The 18,567-nt window shown below is 37.8% G+C and overlaps 1 long non-coding RNA gene across 2 annotated transcripts in view; it reads right to left on the bottom strand.

Moving 5' to 3' along the window:
• Positions 1–10,400, bottom strand: part of LOC135212820 (uncharacterized) — a 400,363-nt gene extending 389,963 nt beyond the window's left edge. Inside the window, exon 1 of one of the 2 annotated variants that reach the window (XR_010313995.1) lies at positions 9,918–10,400. This is a non-coding gene — a long non-coding RNA (uncharacterized LOC135212820). The remainder of the gene's footprint in view (positions 1–9,917) is intronic. The other variant, XR_010313996.1, reaches the window with a different exon arrangement.
• Positions 10,401–18,567: the final 8,167 nt, after the last annotated feature.

Here is an 18,567-nt window from a genome sequence, read left to right as displayed (position 1 = left end):
CTGAAAATGCTCCATGCTGTTCCGGATCACGAAAAGCACAAGAGATCAAAAAAATTTTTAACAGAGGGAGAGAGAGTTAATTTCCGAGAATCGTACTCAAAAAACAAAAAAGGCAACGGATTGCCGTTGACAATTTACGGTGTTTTTCAGTCTGGCGACATTTGGCAGGTATGTCTATGCTTTAGCGAGCTCGAGCTCAACGCGGAAGTAATATACTAAAGCTATTTTGCTTTGTTTGTTTGTTTTATATTTTGTAACTACTTCTGGGAGAGACATTGGCCTGGCTAACGGGTATCGGACTCAGTCGCAATACAGCGGATTGTTGGGTCTTGCATAAAAACCGCTTCCCGTTCTCCATGAACGCCTGTAGGAAGACAAAATGAGCAAAAGCCTAAGAAGCATCAGATGTCATTTTATCATAAAGAAAACTGACAGAGAGAGAGAGAGAGAGAGAGAGAGAGAGAGAGAGAGAGAGAGAGAGAGAGAGAGCAAATCGACAGGTGCTGGAATTTGATCCAACTTATCGAGAAGCAAATAACGGACCCAAGTCTCTCTCTCTCTCTCATACAAACGAAATAACTATGATGTTTATAGTACAGGTACAAACTCATAAAATCTCATCCCGAAATCTCTCGTCAATGACGCAAAGAGCGCTGATTTTGTTGACGCATTTAGCAGGTTATTTTGCAGGCGAATGCTCCGCTGATAGGAAAGTTTTCACCAATAAATAAATAAATGAACTTTCTCGCAGCTTCATTGCGCTTCACTTCCACGGCTGACCACCATTTCAATACTCTGGTCAATATCGAGTCTAAGCCAAAGGCCTAGCGTTCGGACCTATGAGGTCATTCAGCACTGATTGGGGAAGTGACAGCAGGAAGGCTTTATAAGTGTCACAGGGGGAAAACCTCAAAGCAGTTGAACTATGGAACAATTGTTAGAGAGGGTGGATAGTCAGATGAAAGAAAAAATGACAAACGGAGGTACAGTACAAGGAATAAAAGCGGTTGGAGCTACGGGCCGAAGGGACGTTGCAACGACCCTTCAGTAATGCCTACAGTGCACAGAATGAGGTGCACTGACGGCACTAACCCCCCTACGAGGAATATATTTTGGTCAAGGGTGGTGGGAACTCCGCTAGAGGCTAAATCAGAATAATTGAAGCATTGTATAACTGAGCTTACAAACATTAATGTATTCAAGTACCTTTCAACTGGTGACGGTCTGCAATGCAAGATTCCCGCACTAACCTTACAAGTCAAGACGCTAGAAGAGAAGCCAGTGGACGACCAAAAACGAAGAAACGTTGGATTTTACACACCAACGATTAGGTCTGAGATTTCACGAGAGTTGGCTTTGTTTACTCGGGTTAAAGCAGTTACGGATTTTCCGCATAACAGCCGGAGTTGTTATAAGTATCAGGAAATACTCTTCAGCCATTACTGTGCCTAAGGCATAATAAGCTCTCCAGAATCGGCAGGGGAAGTGTGATACAGTACGGCAAGAGCTCCTCTCTCTTAGGGACATAAGCGGATATAGCGAGCACATAAGGTGACAGAAAACGATGGCAACGCATTAATTAAAGTTCAGGAAAAATGAGCTGTGAAGAGCCATGAAATCATTACCAGTCATCGAACGAAGGCAGTAGCTTGTTCGTATTGACTTCAGGTACTAGAGAAGATCGCTTGCGTTTTGTGCATTTAGGTATAGTAGGTATGACGAAGAAATTATAGCTTTTGTGTGCGTCATCATTTAACCATATTTATAACCTGACATGCTGCCCCCTGTCCATCTCTTTCCTAAAGCACTTTGCAAAAAGAACAAAAATGACCGTACCTCTGACGGAGAGCCCCGTTGTTCACAACGTGGCTACAGTCATTTTAGTCCTTATTTGGATAATCCCCGTAGTAAGAGGGGTGGTGGGGGGGGGGGGGGGGGGGGGGGGTAGTGCCGTCAGTGCACCTCACGCTAAAAAAAAACCTTTGAGCATAAATTCAATGTATTGGATTTACCTTTGAGTTGCTATAAGAAATTTAAGAAGTCAATCCAAGCAATGGGACACTTACGGTCATTCAGCGCTTAAGGAAGTGCAAAAAGGGTGTTGGGGTTGTTGGACATCAAGACTGAAGAAAGGTAGAGGGTATGGCGGTACAGGAAAAGGCTCTAAAATGGATGTAGCAAAGGGCCGAAGGGATGCGGCCAACACCCTATAGTGAAGCTAACAGTGCACCACGTGAAGTACACTGGCGGCACTACCCCATGACGGGGTTAGATGAACTATGATGAGAAACGAGCGAATCGAACCATTTCTGTGGGATATCAGCCAAGTCAATGGAACACTGCCCTTCCTACCTGGCACCACTAACATAAGAGCGGCAGACAGCTCACGGGGAAAAGATGTACCGTTCATCATTGGCGAGGACATTTGCCGGTACAAATCTTAACCTAACCAAACCTAACCCAAAGCTCGGTGTCCTCCTATCTGGAAAGGAGGGCGAATGAAAAGGTTGTAGGGTTCTGTTGTTCAGTCTGTGTCCCAGACTGATCGTAGATGTCATAGTAACGACAAATACCAACAAATAGCAACACGTTACGCTAATTATTATTTCAGAAACCCCGCAATAAATATGACGCGATACATAGCTTTAATTTCCGCATTATCCGAATATCCCAGTGACTATACGAAACTCATTATTTTTTAGTTTTAGTTGGAACTTAACATTAAATCGAAATTAAGAAACGTACCCTGAATGGGTGACCACAAAGAAAAGCAAACACAAACACACACACACACACACACACACACACACACACATATATATATATAGTTATATGTGTGCATAAAATTCAATCTAAAAATAAAAAATAAAAAGAAATAGAGGCAAATTTCACTCCGACACGACGGCCCGGTCGGCAACGCATTCCAGGCGCCCCCAAAATCCGTGTCGATTAAAGCACAGTACTCATATGACAACGTTCCGCGAAGCTCACACTGAAAACAAAGAAACCACGATATAGCGACACATTACGTTATCGAAATCAGAACTAAAATAGCTGTAACTACGTTGTGAACAACGAGGCACATCCGATAAACCACCAGAACTTTCATAGACTCGAAACTGAACTTGTACTAAATACGGAGAAATGAATATATCACTGAGAGCAAAATGAACTCAAGTTTTTTTCAAAATGAACTAGCACAGGTTTGCTGAAAAACAAAACCAGAGGGTAAGAGAAGACGAAAAAGTTTCTTGGCACACATCTGCGGAAAACAGAAGCAGAAGGAGAATTTCAAAACCAGACAGGGAATTTCCGATTTCCCAAAAACTCGAAACGTTTCACGAGGAAAGGAGGCATTCAACAGACTACGAGATGTATGTAGACCTTTATTATAAATTCGTAAGGTATTTTACCATATTTTCTTGGACAAGAGCACGTTGCACTCTGACAATTAAAATTCATATTATTGAGCTTTACTGATAAAGAAAACTCTAAAACTCTAGAATAATGTTCTGCAACAGACTCTCTCTCTCTCTCTCTCTCTCATGTGAGGGGAAGTGTGCACACCTTCAGAAACAGCGCAGTTCAAATAGACAATGGAATATCTCTCTCTCTCTCTCTCTCTCTCGTGCATGTTTGTGGATTTCCGATAAATAACAGGAAATTGAGCAGCCAATGAAATCCCTTATGTGTACGACCATGCGCGCACGCGGCCTTCCACTGAAGGCTACACATGCGCGCGCACCTGAGACGGAGCAGAACCCACGAAATGGGTCAAGTCAAGGCACACACAAAGGAACAGGAGAACAAAAGGAGGAAAAGAGGTCCAGTGGAGGGAGGAAGGATGAGATGAACTTCAGGATGAACAGCGGAGGAGAAAAAAAAAAAAAAAAAAAAAAAAAAGTAAAGAAAAGTTTCGCACGGAGAATAAAAACAGGAGAAAGGTTAATTGAAACCACGCATGAAAAAGTGAAAATAGCCACAGGATATTGGTGAAGGAGCGCAGTTAATGAAACTGGGAATGTTTCAAAGCTTGGAATAAGAGCAACGGCCAGTAACAAAGAAAATCTTCAGTTACTGGAGAGAGAGAGAGAGAGAGAGAGAGAGAGAGAGAGAGAGAGAGAGAGAGAGAGAGAGAGAGAGAGAGTCAAATCAAATGAATTTTACTTTAACTCATTGTGAATCGTCTTCAACGTTTCTCAAGCATTACTAATTACCACAATTTCCAGGACAGTCCAACTCCAGATAAGTAACTCAGAACAGGGGAATCCAAAATCCTTGATACAAATACCTGCCCACATTAATAGAATGGGTTCCCAAACGTCTCGAAATGGAATAATTAGATGCTTGCAACAGACCTTGAAACTCTGATAAGAGAAGGAATCAGTTGTACGGCGTGACTGTGAACAGGAACTTTACTGTGCTGCTTCCGTACTGATTCGATTACACCAGGGGTCTCCAAACTTTTCAATGTAAGGGCCACATTATATATTTCCCACATTTATGCGGGCCAAAGGAAAAAAATCAGTGTCAGTAATTTAATTTCCTCAAATATTACAGTATAAACATGGAACAATTAAAACATATCTAGTTGGAAAAAATCAGGGTAAACTAAATAGATTCCTGCCTTTAGTTTTATGCGACCAAATTAGTGTGACGAATGATACTGACGTTTAGACTTCCAAATTTCATTGAAATCAGGTTCCAGATTAGATGAGCCAATTGTAAGAATTGATTTCAAAGGATCATCAGACAAATTTGCTCGATAGTTAGATTTCACATACTTCATTTTGGAAAATGTTTGTTCACACAAGTATGTTGTACCAAAAATGGACACAAAACTGCAAGCAAACTTTATCAAATTTGGAAACTGATCTGGCTGCAGGCATTTATAAAACTCAATCAGATTTCCTTCTCTATACTTATCTTTCAGTCTGTCATCTGCCTGGAGATCAATAATTTCAATTTGAAATTGAGTTGGAAGATTTTCATCATTGCAGTCAAATGGATTATGAGAGAGCCTGATTTCATTTGCAAATAAAGAAGGAAATTCAACTTTACTTTCTGCATGAAATTTTTCACAACATGGAAAATGAGCAAAATTCTTAACTTTCACCTGGCCTTCAAGTAGCGCAAGTTTTGTTCTGAATGCCTTGACATGAACAAAGTAGTCACTGATCAAATTTATTTTGCCGTGCAACTTCAGATTCAATTGATTCATATGACCTGTCATATCTGTAAAAAATGCCAATTTCCAAATCCATTCACATTCTGATGCCAGTCTTGCGATAATTATTTTTTCAAGGCCACCACACAGGGATTTGTTTGCCGGGCCGGATGAAATTATGTGGCGGGCCGGATGTGGCCCGCGGGCCATAGTTTGGAGAGCCCTGGATTACACTAAGCCTGGAATCATTGCTAACCCTCCCTCCCTACCTACCTACCTGCCTGCCTGCATTTATTCCTACTAAGAATCCAAGAATCACAGTTATCAACTTTCACTACTTCTATTTAAATAACTGATATGTGAGTTAGGAAGTCCATACCACCCCACGCTACGTTCCAAGAGAGGCTGAGACTGGTTTGACCTTTCTGCCCCCTAAAAAAAAAAAAAAAAAAAAAGTCCCAGAAGCTTCAACAACGTTGATTTTGGTCGTTTCTCAGATGGGTGACCACCATTGAACGGCATGCAGTAGCAGGTCTCTTGAAAACCAAGCACTAGGTTTGGTCAATACTTGGATAGGTAACCAACACTGAACAGCCAAGTCACCAAACACAGATCAATTTGCTGGCTTGCCGGGCCTTACTGTGTCCCTCCCCTACTCATAACTGCCGCATTTTGAGTGCCAGCAATGGCAGCAGCTAACATTCATTACTGTTCAGCCCATCCAAACTCTGACCTGCAGAGATGTTCAACTTCAATAACTCGATGACCAGCAAACGTATTACTGCCTTGTATCCATCGGTAGGCCTAGTCCTTCACCTCAGTACTGACCACACCCAAACTGATTAACAACAACAACGACAAGAAGAAGAACTTTAGTGTAACTCTTATTGTGACCCTACAATTTAGTCCTTTTTCACAGAGCGATTGCACTAACCTTACTCTTAAACTCCTCCTTTTGTCTGAGCTCGGAACCAGCACGAGTCTTGTACCAGAAGTGAGATAAACGGCAAATACTTGATGACAAATTCCCATAATTCAAAACCAGCCGCTCAAACATCAGCTTCCTATATATTATACTATGAAAAAATTTAACAAATACAAAGGGGAATATACATCGGAACTTCATCAAGAAACGAATAACTCATGGAATGCAAGGGATCCAAAAAATACTGGAACAAATAATAAATAAACTTGATGACGATGTGTAATTAAAGCTTCCCTCCATCCTAATAAATCACATCCACTTATCTGCACCATATCCCTGAAGACAAAGACTTGCCTTTAATTTATCCCATTTGATGTAATGAACTTCAATTAAATATGGGCAATAAAACCAGGTAAATGCTCACGGCAATTAGACAGAAAATATTAGTGTCTAATTTTGTGGATATACAAATTCCACCAACCATTACATAGTGCATGTCGTCTCTCAAATACTGATATGTGCAAAGCAAGTGTGACACTAGTAAGAATTTCAACAGTATACATATAAAATTCAGTAACAAAAGCCACGAAAAATATATCTTAATAAATGATGGACATCCATACCCTGGCATACATTAATCATCAAAAACTATTACTGATAAACAAATAAAATAAATCTGCTTAAAAGCTTCGAGGAGATACAGCAGTAATGGTCACCTTGTGTTCAAAATCACACCTTACGTTTTCCATTGAAAATGTAATGTGGGAACCACCGAGTGTCATTCTGTTTAGTATATATGCTCTGTTTTGTTGCAACCATTACAAAGTCATAATCATTGTTGGTACTTTGATGTGGTTTTCTGGTGATGATATGGTGGCTATTGTTAGGATTTTGTAACACAATTACTACCGGAAAGCAGTTCAATGTCTACAGCTAAATATGTCTTAATAACATTAAAATTTAGAATTAACAAAACTACTTTAGAATTAACAAACTACTTAAAGTGAATTAATAAGATGGAGCACTTTAAGAGCAACACTAAAAGAATTATGCAATAAAAATTTTGGGTTTCATGTTGAAAAAAACAATTAAGCCCGCTTTCAGTAAACTGCAGTAAAAGCGAAAAACAATTTTTTTAGACACCAGGATTTTCTCATGATTAATCACGTCTACAAAAAGAAAAGCGTGGGCGCCAAACATGGAAGGAGATGCTACAAGAATTTTTTTTTTTTTTTAATTTCTTGTAGCATTTCCATCCATGTTTGGCACCCACACTTTTATTTTTGTAGACATGATTAATTGTAACAAACCCCTGGTGTCTCAAAGAATTGTTTTACCTTTAAGTGTATTTTCGTAAAAGCGTTTTAACATTTTCTTTGTTTTTCTTTCTTATTTTAGACTTTCTTTCCGTTTTGACAGAAACTGCATCCATTTTATGACTTCAACTATAAAATTTGGAATGTGATATCCTGTTGAGTCAAATAATTTTTTAAAATCCGTAGAGTTATCAGTTAATTCTACTGAGTCAAAAAAGGTATGACAAATCCACAGATTTTCATACAAATCCTGAGATACTGGGAATATTGAGTATTTCTTAGTTTAACCAGACCACTGAGCTGATGAACAGCTCTCCTGGGGCTGGCCCGGAGAATTAGATTTTTATCAACGCGACTATGAACCAATTGGTTACTTAGCAACGGGACCTACAGCTTATTGTGGAATCTGAACCACATTATATCAAGAAATTAATTTATAATCACCAGATATAAACCCATCTGATTCATCATTGGTGGCAGCTGGGAGAGCACTCGGGCTACCAAAATGACAGACGAGTACGTAACAGACTCATCCAGTGAGGAACTTAGATTGTACTAGGAAAGGTTACTGTAGGGTCACTAGAGATCACTGCTGACCTACTGATCATGTAAGGGTGTACTGGCAGAGACTGAGTAACCATGAAAAATTTCAAGTACACCTGACAAAGGAAACAGGTCGAAAATTGAGTTAAAAGATTTGACCCAAACAAATATACACACTGAAATAAAGTTAAATAAAAGCTTGAAAAATCAAAAGATTTTCATACAAATCCTGAGATACTAGGAGAGGTCACTGTAAGATCATTAAAGGTCACTGTTAACCTACTGATCATGCACAGTTGTTTTGTCACCAGGATTGAGTAACAATGCAAAACTGAAAGACCATCTGACGAATGGAACGGGTCAAAAATTGAGTTATAAGTTTTGACCCAAACAGATGCAGAAGTCAAGTTAAATAAAAGCATGTAATGAAAAATACCAATTTAAGGGTAAAAGGATTATTGCTAAACACTCACCATGTTTCTGGTGATTTTTAAATTAGCCAGAGAAATCGTAATGATCTGCATAGCTACAAATAGCAAATATGATTAAATAAATCCTTGAATACCACACTGATACCTGATGGCTACAATGCGACTCTAAGTTTTGCACACTTGTGATTACAGGATTGTTTTCACAACCAACTTTAGAATAAGCATTATGGTGGGTGAACAAATCCTTCAACTTTGTCCAAGTTATGTTATTTCTAAAACGTCACTGGGCACAATAGCCTTAGTTCTGACTGGATAATTTGCTCTTGGTCTCCAAATATAGCATCATTTACAAACTATCCTAGCACAGGTGGCCTAAGGGCAGTCAATGCCTCAGCATGACAACTAAAAATTGGCTATAGTAACTGTTGCTGCAAAGTTGATAGTAACATAGAATCTGCTAGGGTCAAGCTACTGCTTTTCTTCAATTCTATGAAATATACACAAAGAAAACCCTGCTGAGCCTACGATGGCTGGTAGCCTGGTATACATTGAGCATTATTATGTTAATTGATAATAAAGGGTCTAGAATAACCAATGCTGGTATAGTTTTGGTATAAAAAGGCAATTAAATTTTACTTTAAACATTGTCGTATCTACAACTTCAAAATATCACTTTCTTATATGTATTCTACAGTGTGCTCTGAACGTTTCTTACGTTCGTTTCATTAGCAAATGAACCATCCCTAACCTAACCTAACGAAGAGTATCAGATCCTCACCCTAGTGCATGAAGTTAGCCTGAAATGATTCCATAAACTTCCCGTAACCTGAATGATGACTATCAATGGAATTAGGGTCTTTGTGGGTAGATCTCCTTGGGTTTAACTAATTTTGTCTCCCACCCCCTTCACTCAAAAGAAACGCCCTTTTCCACTGTGGTCCTCAAAATTGTTGGATATGGCCTAGCAGTGGGGACCCCATTTCTAAATGTACTTGCTAACGATACGAACGTCACATAAGGTATGTTCTAAGTACCCAATAGGGTAGACCTAAGTGAGTACTCAGCATCTGGTACTTCCTTGGAAATTGACTCTTCCTATTGCATTTTAGCTGATTATTATGAATTTACCTTTATTTCTTGTCGACTGTAATCAACCTGTAACTTACCTCTGAACTTCACCCAACAAAGTGGGGGAACCGGCACCTAACGAGCCTATTGAAGTAGAGTCTAGTATAGAATATATTGAATATACTAGATTTTAGGTCAAAGGCCAAGCGCTGCGGCCTATGAAGTAATTCAACATTGAGAGTTAGGTCTAATATGACTGTATCCTTCTGAGCAATGTTGAATTCCGATGGCAAAGTGCACTAGGCCTAGGCCTAACTGGAACCCTTTGTTCAGCCCTTTCCTAAGCCTTTCCAATTCACTTGGGAAAATAGTACTTCATTCTCTTCTGATTAGGCACATGATCTCTTAATAACTGACTACGATTGGGTTAGGTACTACATGAAATCACATGAGCTTTCGCCACTTACCAGATCTCTCTTGCCAGCAGTTAAGTAGTTTAGCGCCTAAACTCTCCAAATACAGTTGCTAGCCTCATGTTGCTTCACTTAACTTTTAATCACTAAAACTATGAAAAATGTCTCGCTACTCAGTTATAAAGTGCATTGCATAACGTGGTTGGGTAATTCTCGTGGTTATTAACAGACACTTGCCGAAATCATACAAGAGCGTCAATAAAATGGAGTGGGGTCCGTGCCGCCCTTCCTTACCGCTTAGCGCGTATCCTAGGCCGGCCATATTCAAAATCCTGGTCCAGCCTCCAACCAGGTCCAGCTCATCGTAATACGGCAGTTTTGTTTTTTCTGTTTAATTATTATTAGAATGTTATTTTATACAGGTAAATTAACCATCGCTGTAAAACATATTTTGAAATATATATATTCTGAAGTTTACTGTAGTTGAAGTAAAGAATTTTGGGTAATTCTAGGCAATCAAGTCCGCACGGACTGCAAGGAACGGTACCGCGAATACGATTGCCACAGTGTCACGTGATTGGGGTGTCAAATCTGTCAAATGTAATTCGTAGTGTTTAGTACTGGGCCCTGGTGGTTAATTACAGTCGATCCCCCCTAAAATAACGGCAAATTCTTAATAAACAAAAAACCTGTAGCTAAATGTAAATTCCAAAGAAATACCGTCGCTCAGTTATTACCTACATCTACTGAATTTTGAAATCTAATCCGTAGTCTCAAATATTTCTCAACAAAACCAACGAAAGAAAAAGCTATCAGTAATTTCTTTCCATTCTAAAGGGCCCCATGCACTGAACGATTGTCTGAAACGTTCGCAAAAACATTGTGTATGGGCTTGTCTGAATGCTAAAGTAGACGGAGTTTAGTGGTCTGAACGATCTCATCAGGTTTCTCTCACGACTGGCTTGCTGGCTTGTGACTTAGGTCTGTCAAACACAGGTCGTTCAATGTATGTGTTTGTCTGCCTAAATGTCGTTATCGTGCACGTCTCTTCTACAGATGATACCATGTCTTCCCGACTGAAATCGGTGAGGCCGCGGCGATTGTTAATGCTGTCTGAATAGTGTGCATATGAGACAGTTCTGCCAGATTTCCACACTAAGGAAATCCACGCTTGGTCTCGGACAGTTGCCAGTTATGCAATATATGCGACTTTATCGAACTCTGAAGAAAGTATAGCTTGTTTATCGTGATCTTTAAAGGCGGCATACACGTACACGACAGGCATGGTGTTTCTCCCGCCAGGATTGGCGTGCGCTCCAGTCCGCTTGGGTATTGCCCATACACGCAGAGGACTTGCTCTAAGCATATTTTGAGAGGGCAGAGTTAATATGCAATGGCCGCGTTCCTTTCAGTCCTGATGTAGTGAGTGTTTTTAAATCATGGCACCAAGTAAAAGGAAGATAAGTTCAATCATGATAATAGCACTCCTGCAAGACGAATACGAGCATGAAATATGCAAGAAAAGTTGTAAAGCATGTGTGAGGAATTCCTCTCACAACGATTTTATTTTCTAATATGTTTTTGTATCCACTTGTTTCCATGCTATTTGTCTTTTGTTATAGTTATTAGTGTCTGTCTCATAAGAAATTATCGATTGATTTTCACTGCGTATTGCCGTCTGTCAGGTAATCGACAGACAGGAACTATGTTACTGTATTTGTATTCATGTGAAAACCAAATATATTCGCATGCCCATATATTTTGTAAAGATATGTACGTCTACATTGCATGACATAATAAGGGTGAAAGAACCACATCTATTTGAGAATGACACTTAACATTATATTATCTGATTTTGCTATGTTCGTAGTATCTGTGGTGCGCTTAGCACCGAAAGGATGGTTTTACACAGACGAAGTCTTTTGACAAAAACGTCATTAGACATTTTAGTAACGAAGTATAATTACTGTTTTAGTTATGATAATTCATTTGTCTTTATATATATGAAATTGTTCTTGGTGAATGTATTGCGCATATTACGTATGGTAAGAGTTGAAGGTGTCATTAGGTCTTGTTTGTGCCTCTCGCCAGAGAAGCCATTAGGAGAGGTCAACAGATCGGGAGGGGAAAGGAAGGGTAGTAGTTCGCCCCTCTGAACGGTCCTTTGCGTGCCCATCTAGGGGTGTGTATGCGTATGTGCGTAGTACACTGTATGGGCATGATACCGCCCAAAATTGTATTGACACACACCACCAATTAATTAACTACATTTAATAAATATGTCGAAGTTGCACACTATTACATTTGGAATTTATTTTTGACAACGAACTTGATAATTATTGTAAAGTTTTTTATGTTCATGAAAACCTTGTAAGTCAGTTCTGCATTCGTGGTAATTGTATAACTTGCCTCTTTTCCCCCAACAAAACCCGAATGCAGGACGGAAGTCACGGAACGAACAGCTTCTTGGCTCAACTTTTGAGGTGACCTGTTATCTAGTGTTGTGCAGTGATGCGTTTGTGGATTTAGAAAGGGCGATTGCCCTGATTTTTTGAATTTTGACGTAATTTGTTTCATTTGAGTGCCATTGATTTACAATTCCCCTTGTGATTAATTTCATTTGTCACTTATATGTTATTACTCTTTGATATGTTTAACTTTTAGTTATTAAATTAATTTTAACTTTGCATTTATCAAATGCGTTTCAATATCCTTCGATTTTATTTCATTTTTCCTATGTTTCAGTTTTGTGGATGGTGAATATAAATTGATCTGATAAACCTTTATTGTGTTCATACTTTAAGGTTATGCAAATAACTTTTAGAAACGAGATAACACAGGGGTCCTCTAAGGTCTGAAAATCAACCCGTGAGCACTCGCAACATTTAGAGAGAGAGAGTGGCGCGTACCTCTCGTCGTATCTCGTGTAGCGATTTATGATCTGAGTTCATGTCTACAAGGACTGTTCAGTAAGTGAAAGTACTTAATTGTGCTACTATTCATTAATGATATTGGTGTGATATCCTCGTTAATAATGAATTGGGTTGAGAGATATCTCCCCTTAATTTAGAAACCGCAAAGGGAGTTTTGTGGAGTAGTTACGTAAGGCTTTTAGCGGTTTTTGACCAAGTAACAACGTTAAGCATACAATACAGTCCACTTTAAGTCCATCTTTTTCGCCACAGCATGGGTGAAACCATGGCTAATAAAGAGGTGTTTTACCACATGACTTAAATGAAAGAATTAAAGGAAAATAACCCGGAAGATTATAGAAATTATTTAAGAGTGACTGATGATGATGACTGGGGTTCCTAATTTTGATTGCTGCTTCAGGTACAGTAATCGGGTAACGGAATCCATTCATATAGTTTAGGAGGACCTCTGAATATACAATATGCTTTTCAGCTTTTTCATTTTATTTAACCTACCCAAAGTTTTACCTGCATTTCAGAATATCTCTCTCTCTCAAGATGATATGGAATGTATCATTCTTAAACGTACTTTATTTCGTATAACAGGAATCTCTGTTGACTCTGGAGATGAATGAATTTGAATATCGATAAAAGGTGTGAAATGGATCACTATGAACATAATTTCCTCTCAAATGTTTTACTAGTAAAATTCACAGTCGTTGAAGAATGTTAATGTTTTTATCCCGACGTTTATCCTTTAAAAAGTTTTACAAATTAATTTAAAACTAATTTATATTAGTCAAAAGATACCATGAAAGGGTGGCAATTTTGGCTTTCACAAAAGCTGTTTGCATCTTCATCTATTGTTTTTACATAATTCCAGTAATTGCTCATAAGCTCCTTGTCTTATTGCTTAATTGGAATAATCCGGACTTCGTATTTTCATCAAATTCCCGAATGAAATCGCGAGGTAAATACTTGACTGACTGCGACATCCTATCACAACAGCAGTACTTCCCAGACTCCCACGAGGAAATAGGGCGATCGAGTCGGAGTACTCACTCATACAGGAATTGTGCATGAAGAAACTTTGCCTCAGACCTTACCAACACCCGCAGCTAGAGTCGCGACGCGCCAGCCGCCAGTCAGTAAGTGCTCAAAACTTAGCCGTATGACTTCCCAACCGGTAGCTATATATATATATATATATATATATATATATATAAATATATATATCTATATATATCTATATATATATATATAATATATATATATATATAATAATATATATATCTGATAAATAAAGATAGACACTGACTCAATAGCTCATATGGTTTAAACATTGTTAGATTTTCATTCTATATTTTTTATGAGAGGAAAAAGGAAGCAAAACTCAACAACAGTCGGTACTCATTTAATTTGATGATGAAAAACTGCGCGCTGTGCGTCAGTAACGACAGTCGTTCAGTGTATGGGACCCTTAAGGGTTGGGCTTTACAACGATACTGAGAAAGAATAGTTAAGTAATGAATGCCATAAAGTAATTTCGACTTATTTGGGATAATTAACAAAATCCGTAGGCACGGGCCTGGTAGTTACTTGCTAGTTTAAGATTTTTTTCTCTTGCTGTTACCATCCTTAGGTTACTTTTTACTTGGCTTGATATTATTTGAAAACAATTTGTACTTAGAGAAAGGTTTAGATTATATAGAACCTTACCAAATGTATAATTTGAGGATATTATGTCTAGCCTAGGATACCAAATTTAATTTTGTTGCCATTACCACTGTGATGACAACATGCACGAAGCAAGTTTTACTACACGCGCGCGCAAAAAAATACGAATATTTTTCACTTTTCTTCCATTTGGTTAAGTTGTCCTACAAGACGTTCACTGTAGTTTAACTTTTACATTTATATGATGTGACATATGTAATACGAATGAAGTTGCGATTCCAAAACTGAAGTCGTCATTGCCCTTAAGTACCACAATATGTTGAAAGTATGACATGTTGACATAAAAAAAAGGTTTTGATACAAATAAAAAAAAACAACAACAATTTAATATAAAATCGAATAATCGGACTTGTTTTCTACGTTTCGTTCACGTGTTCCTGAAACGCTCCCCACAAGTATCACGTTTCGGAATTTCGATGAGCAACCAAATATGGCGGTGTGCATTTTGTTAAACATCTCTAACATGGTGGCATAGACCGGATCATACGAACCTACATACATACCGCAGATAATTCTTAATGACTGACAAAATGCAGCTTGACTCATCTAGTGAGTGGTATGCTACCTACGTACAGGCCAACGTATACTACCCTTTAAACGCCAAAGCGGTAAAAATCAAAACCTCTCCGAATGCCGGGGCCGGTTTGGAGTGAGCGCGGAAGCGGAAAAAACAATTTTTTCAAAAAATCACAGCGCGCTTAGTTTTCAAGATTAAGACTTAATTTTTGGCTCCTTTTTTTGTCATTGCCTGAAGTTTAGTATGCAATCATCAGAAATTATAAAAATTATCATTATCATATATAAATAATGCGATATATGATAGCGCAAAAACGAAATTTCGTATATAATTTTATTCAAATCGCGCTGTGCGCAAAACGGTTAAAGGTAACAAGTTACTTTTTTTTCGTTGTAATGTAAACTAAATTGCGATCTTTTTGGTATATAACACATTGTAAAACGATAAAAGCAACACAGAGAAAATATTATCACAAAATGATGCATGAATTCGTAACGCGCGGACGTAAAAAAATATTATTTTTTTAAATTCACCATAAATCTAAATATTGTTATAGAGACTTCGAATTTGTTTCAAGATGAATTTAAATGATGGAATATTACGATACTGTAAGAGTTTTAGCTTACAATTGCAGTTTTCGACCATTTCCGACGAGTTAAAAATGACCAAATGTCGAAATTTTTTTATAATTTTTTTTTTATATGCAATTATTTCGGAAATTAGAAAAGCTACAACCTTCAAATATTTTTCATTTTATTCTACATGAAATTGCGCACATTTTCATATATAAAACTCTATGAAATGCCTAATATGAAACGGAGCAAATTTTCCGAGAATGTGATGTACGCAATTCGGAGATTTATGGCGGAGAATCCGCACGCGGAGGGAAGGAAAGTTTTTTTCTCATAAATTCACCATAAATCGAAATATTGTGCTAGAGACTTCCAATTTGTTGCAAAATTAAGGTAAATGATTGAATATTACGAAAATATCAGAGTTTTAGCTTACAATTGCGTTTTTCGACCATTTCGGTAGAGTCAAAGTTGACCGAACGTGGTTTTTTTTCTATTTATCGTGATTTATATGCAAATATTTCGAAAATGAGAAAAGCTACAACCTTCAATTATTTTTCGTTGTATTCTACATAAAATTGCGCACATTTTCATATATAAAACTTTATGTAACGGCTAATTTAAAATGGTGCAAACATTACCACAATCGCACGTATGATTTTTTCGGAAGAGTTACCGCGCGGACGTAAGGAAAATGTTATTTTTTTCATAAATTCACCATAAATCGAAATATTGTGCTAGAGACTTCCAATTTGTTACAAAATTAAGGTAAATGATTGAATATTACTAAAATATAAGTGTTTTAGCTTACAATTGCGTTTTTCGACCATTTCGGTAGAGTCAAAATTGACCAAAGGTTGAAAATTTGTCACTTATCATTTTTTATATGAAAATATTTCAAAACTGATAAAAGCTACAACCATGGGTTGTTTTTAGTTGTATTGTGCATGAAATTGCGCACATTTCCATATATAAAACTTTATGTAACGGCTAATTTTAAAATGGTGCAAACATTACCACAATCGCATGTATCATTTTTTTCGGAAGAGTTACCGGGCGGACGTAAGAAAAAGCTTTTTCATAAATTCACCATAAATCGAAATATTGTGCTAGAAACTTCCAATTTATTGCAAAATTAAGGTAAATAGTTGAATATTACTACAATATACGCGTTTTAGCTTACAATTGCGTTTTTCGACCATTTCGGTAGAGTCAAAGTTGACCGAAGGTTGAAATTTTGGCACTTATCGTTATTTATATGGAAATATTTCAAAACTGATAAAAGCTACAATCATGAGTATTTTTTTTGTTGTATTCTAAATGAAATTGTGCACATTTTCATATATAATACTTCATGTAACGGATAATTTAAAACGGTGCAAAAATTATGTCAAAGTGACGAAATAATTTTTGAATGTGTGACTGATACTTTTAAGTGCGATAAGAAAGAAATTCGCGCTTGCGCGCCTGCGTAACGATTGTAAACAAAACAACGCCTTGATCCGTGAACTCCCAGCATCCCCCAAGGCGCGTGATTCAAAAGTTTTCGGCTGGTAGGCCTATAAGTATTTTTCCGCGAATTTAAAAAAAAACTTTTTTGAGCCGACGTATGGTACGTCCATTCGGCATACGGGGGACATTTTGACTCGACGTTTAATACGTTCATTCGGCGTTTAAGGGCTACTAAGCATTTTCATTAACTATCAAGATCGTTCTTACTTTAGTTCATGTGGTTCATTGCCGCTACATTTATGAGCCATGATAATATGCTGAACATATGATTTAATTTAATATAATATAGATATATATATAATATATTAAATATATATATCTATATATATGAGATATATATAAATATATGATAAACTGCTCGTCCCTCAGTATACAATGTGACCTGGCACTCCTAAAATGGCTTGTGAGGCAGGACGAGGTTCGTAATAAACAAAAAATCTATGGCTGAGGGTCGATATTACTGAAAAGGTGGAATTTACATAAACTCTGGACTTCAGTTTAAATTAACTATATTTACACTTAAATTACGTATAGGTCCAAAAATTAATGGAACGTGGTTGATTGCAGGTCCACCGGAACACGTGGCTGGGAAATGACCCGGACCCCAGAGATATGAATTTGTGCAAAGCGGGTCATTTAAATGAAAGTGCTGTTTCCAAGAGTTCCCAATATTTCTCCCACAATCAGGCATGGTATTTGTCTGCAAAAAGATTGCATTTTAGCATCAGTACTAAGACAAGGGACATGTGGGAAATGTTAGACACTACTTGCTCTTAGCATTGCATATTAAAACTCACTCAAGGGGGGCATAAAATGACATGGAGCTTATACAGGAAGGAATAATACTTTGCTTGAATTAACTAGGATGATGTTTGATATCATTACTAGCATCACAAGGGGAATTAATAACAGCAGTGACCCAAAATTGGGGAGTGGGAATCTTTAGATGTGTTAGTTATTATATTGGGGTCTTTTTGCAAAGGAATTAATCATAGTTTCTGTTTTTGTGAAGATTTCCCCCTTCAGGGACTTGGATTTTTGTCATCCAACTGCATGGTGGCTGAATCCTAGTTATAATAACTATTTAGTCATACATATCTCTTTGGGACTTGTAAATGATCATAATATCCACTGGGGATTATTTGTTTTTTACATCTTGAATAGTTTATTTTTGTAAAAAAAATTGTGAAAATTGTCGACCTTGTCTGTTCAACCCTACCCTGTGTAGCTGCTGCTTGGCCCTTTACGATCTTGTCATCAGCCCTCAACACCTGGGCAACGAATCTGTGATAAAATCCCAACACTTGGTCTTGTTATTTCCTCATCTGCTGATATTTCCGTGCACTATGGACGGTATAAGAACACTTGTGGGATCCCCAGAGGAAGCAGGGGAGCATAAAGGGGGGGAAGTGGAGTTTTGCAGGTGAGAGACATCCGAGTTCTGAAAAAGTTCT

Source organism: Macrobrachium nipponense, chromosome 19, assembly GCF_015104395.2.
Source record: "Macrobrachium nipponense isolate FS-2020 chromosome 19, ASM1510439v2, whole genome shotgun sequence".
Classification (NCBI taxonomy): domain Eukaryota; kingdom Metazoa; phylum Arthropoda; class Malacostraca; order Decapoda; family Palaemonidae; genus Macrobrachium; species Macrobrachium nipponense.
Note: the sequence above shows the minus strand (reverse complement) of the source record. Positions and strands in the feature narration are given on the sequence as shown.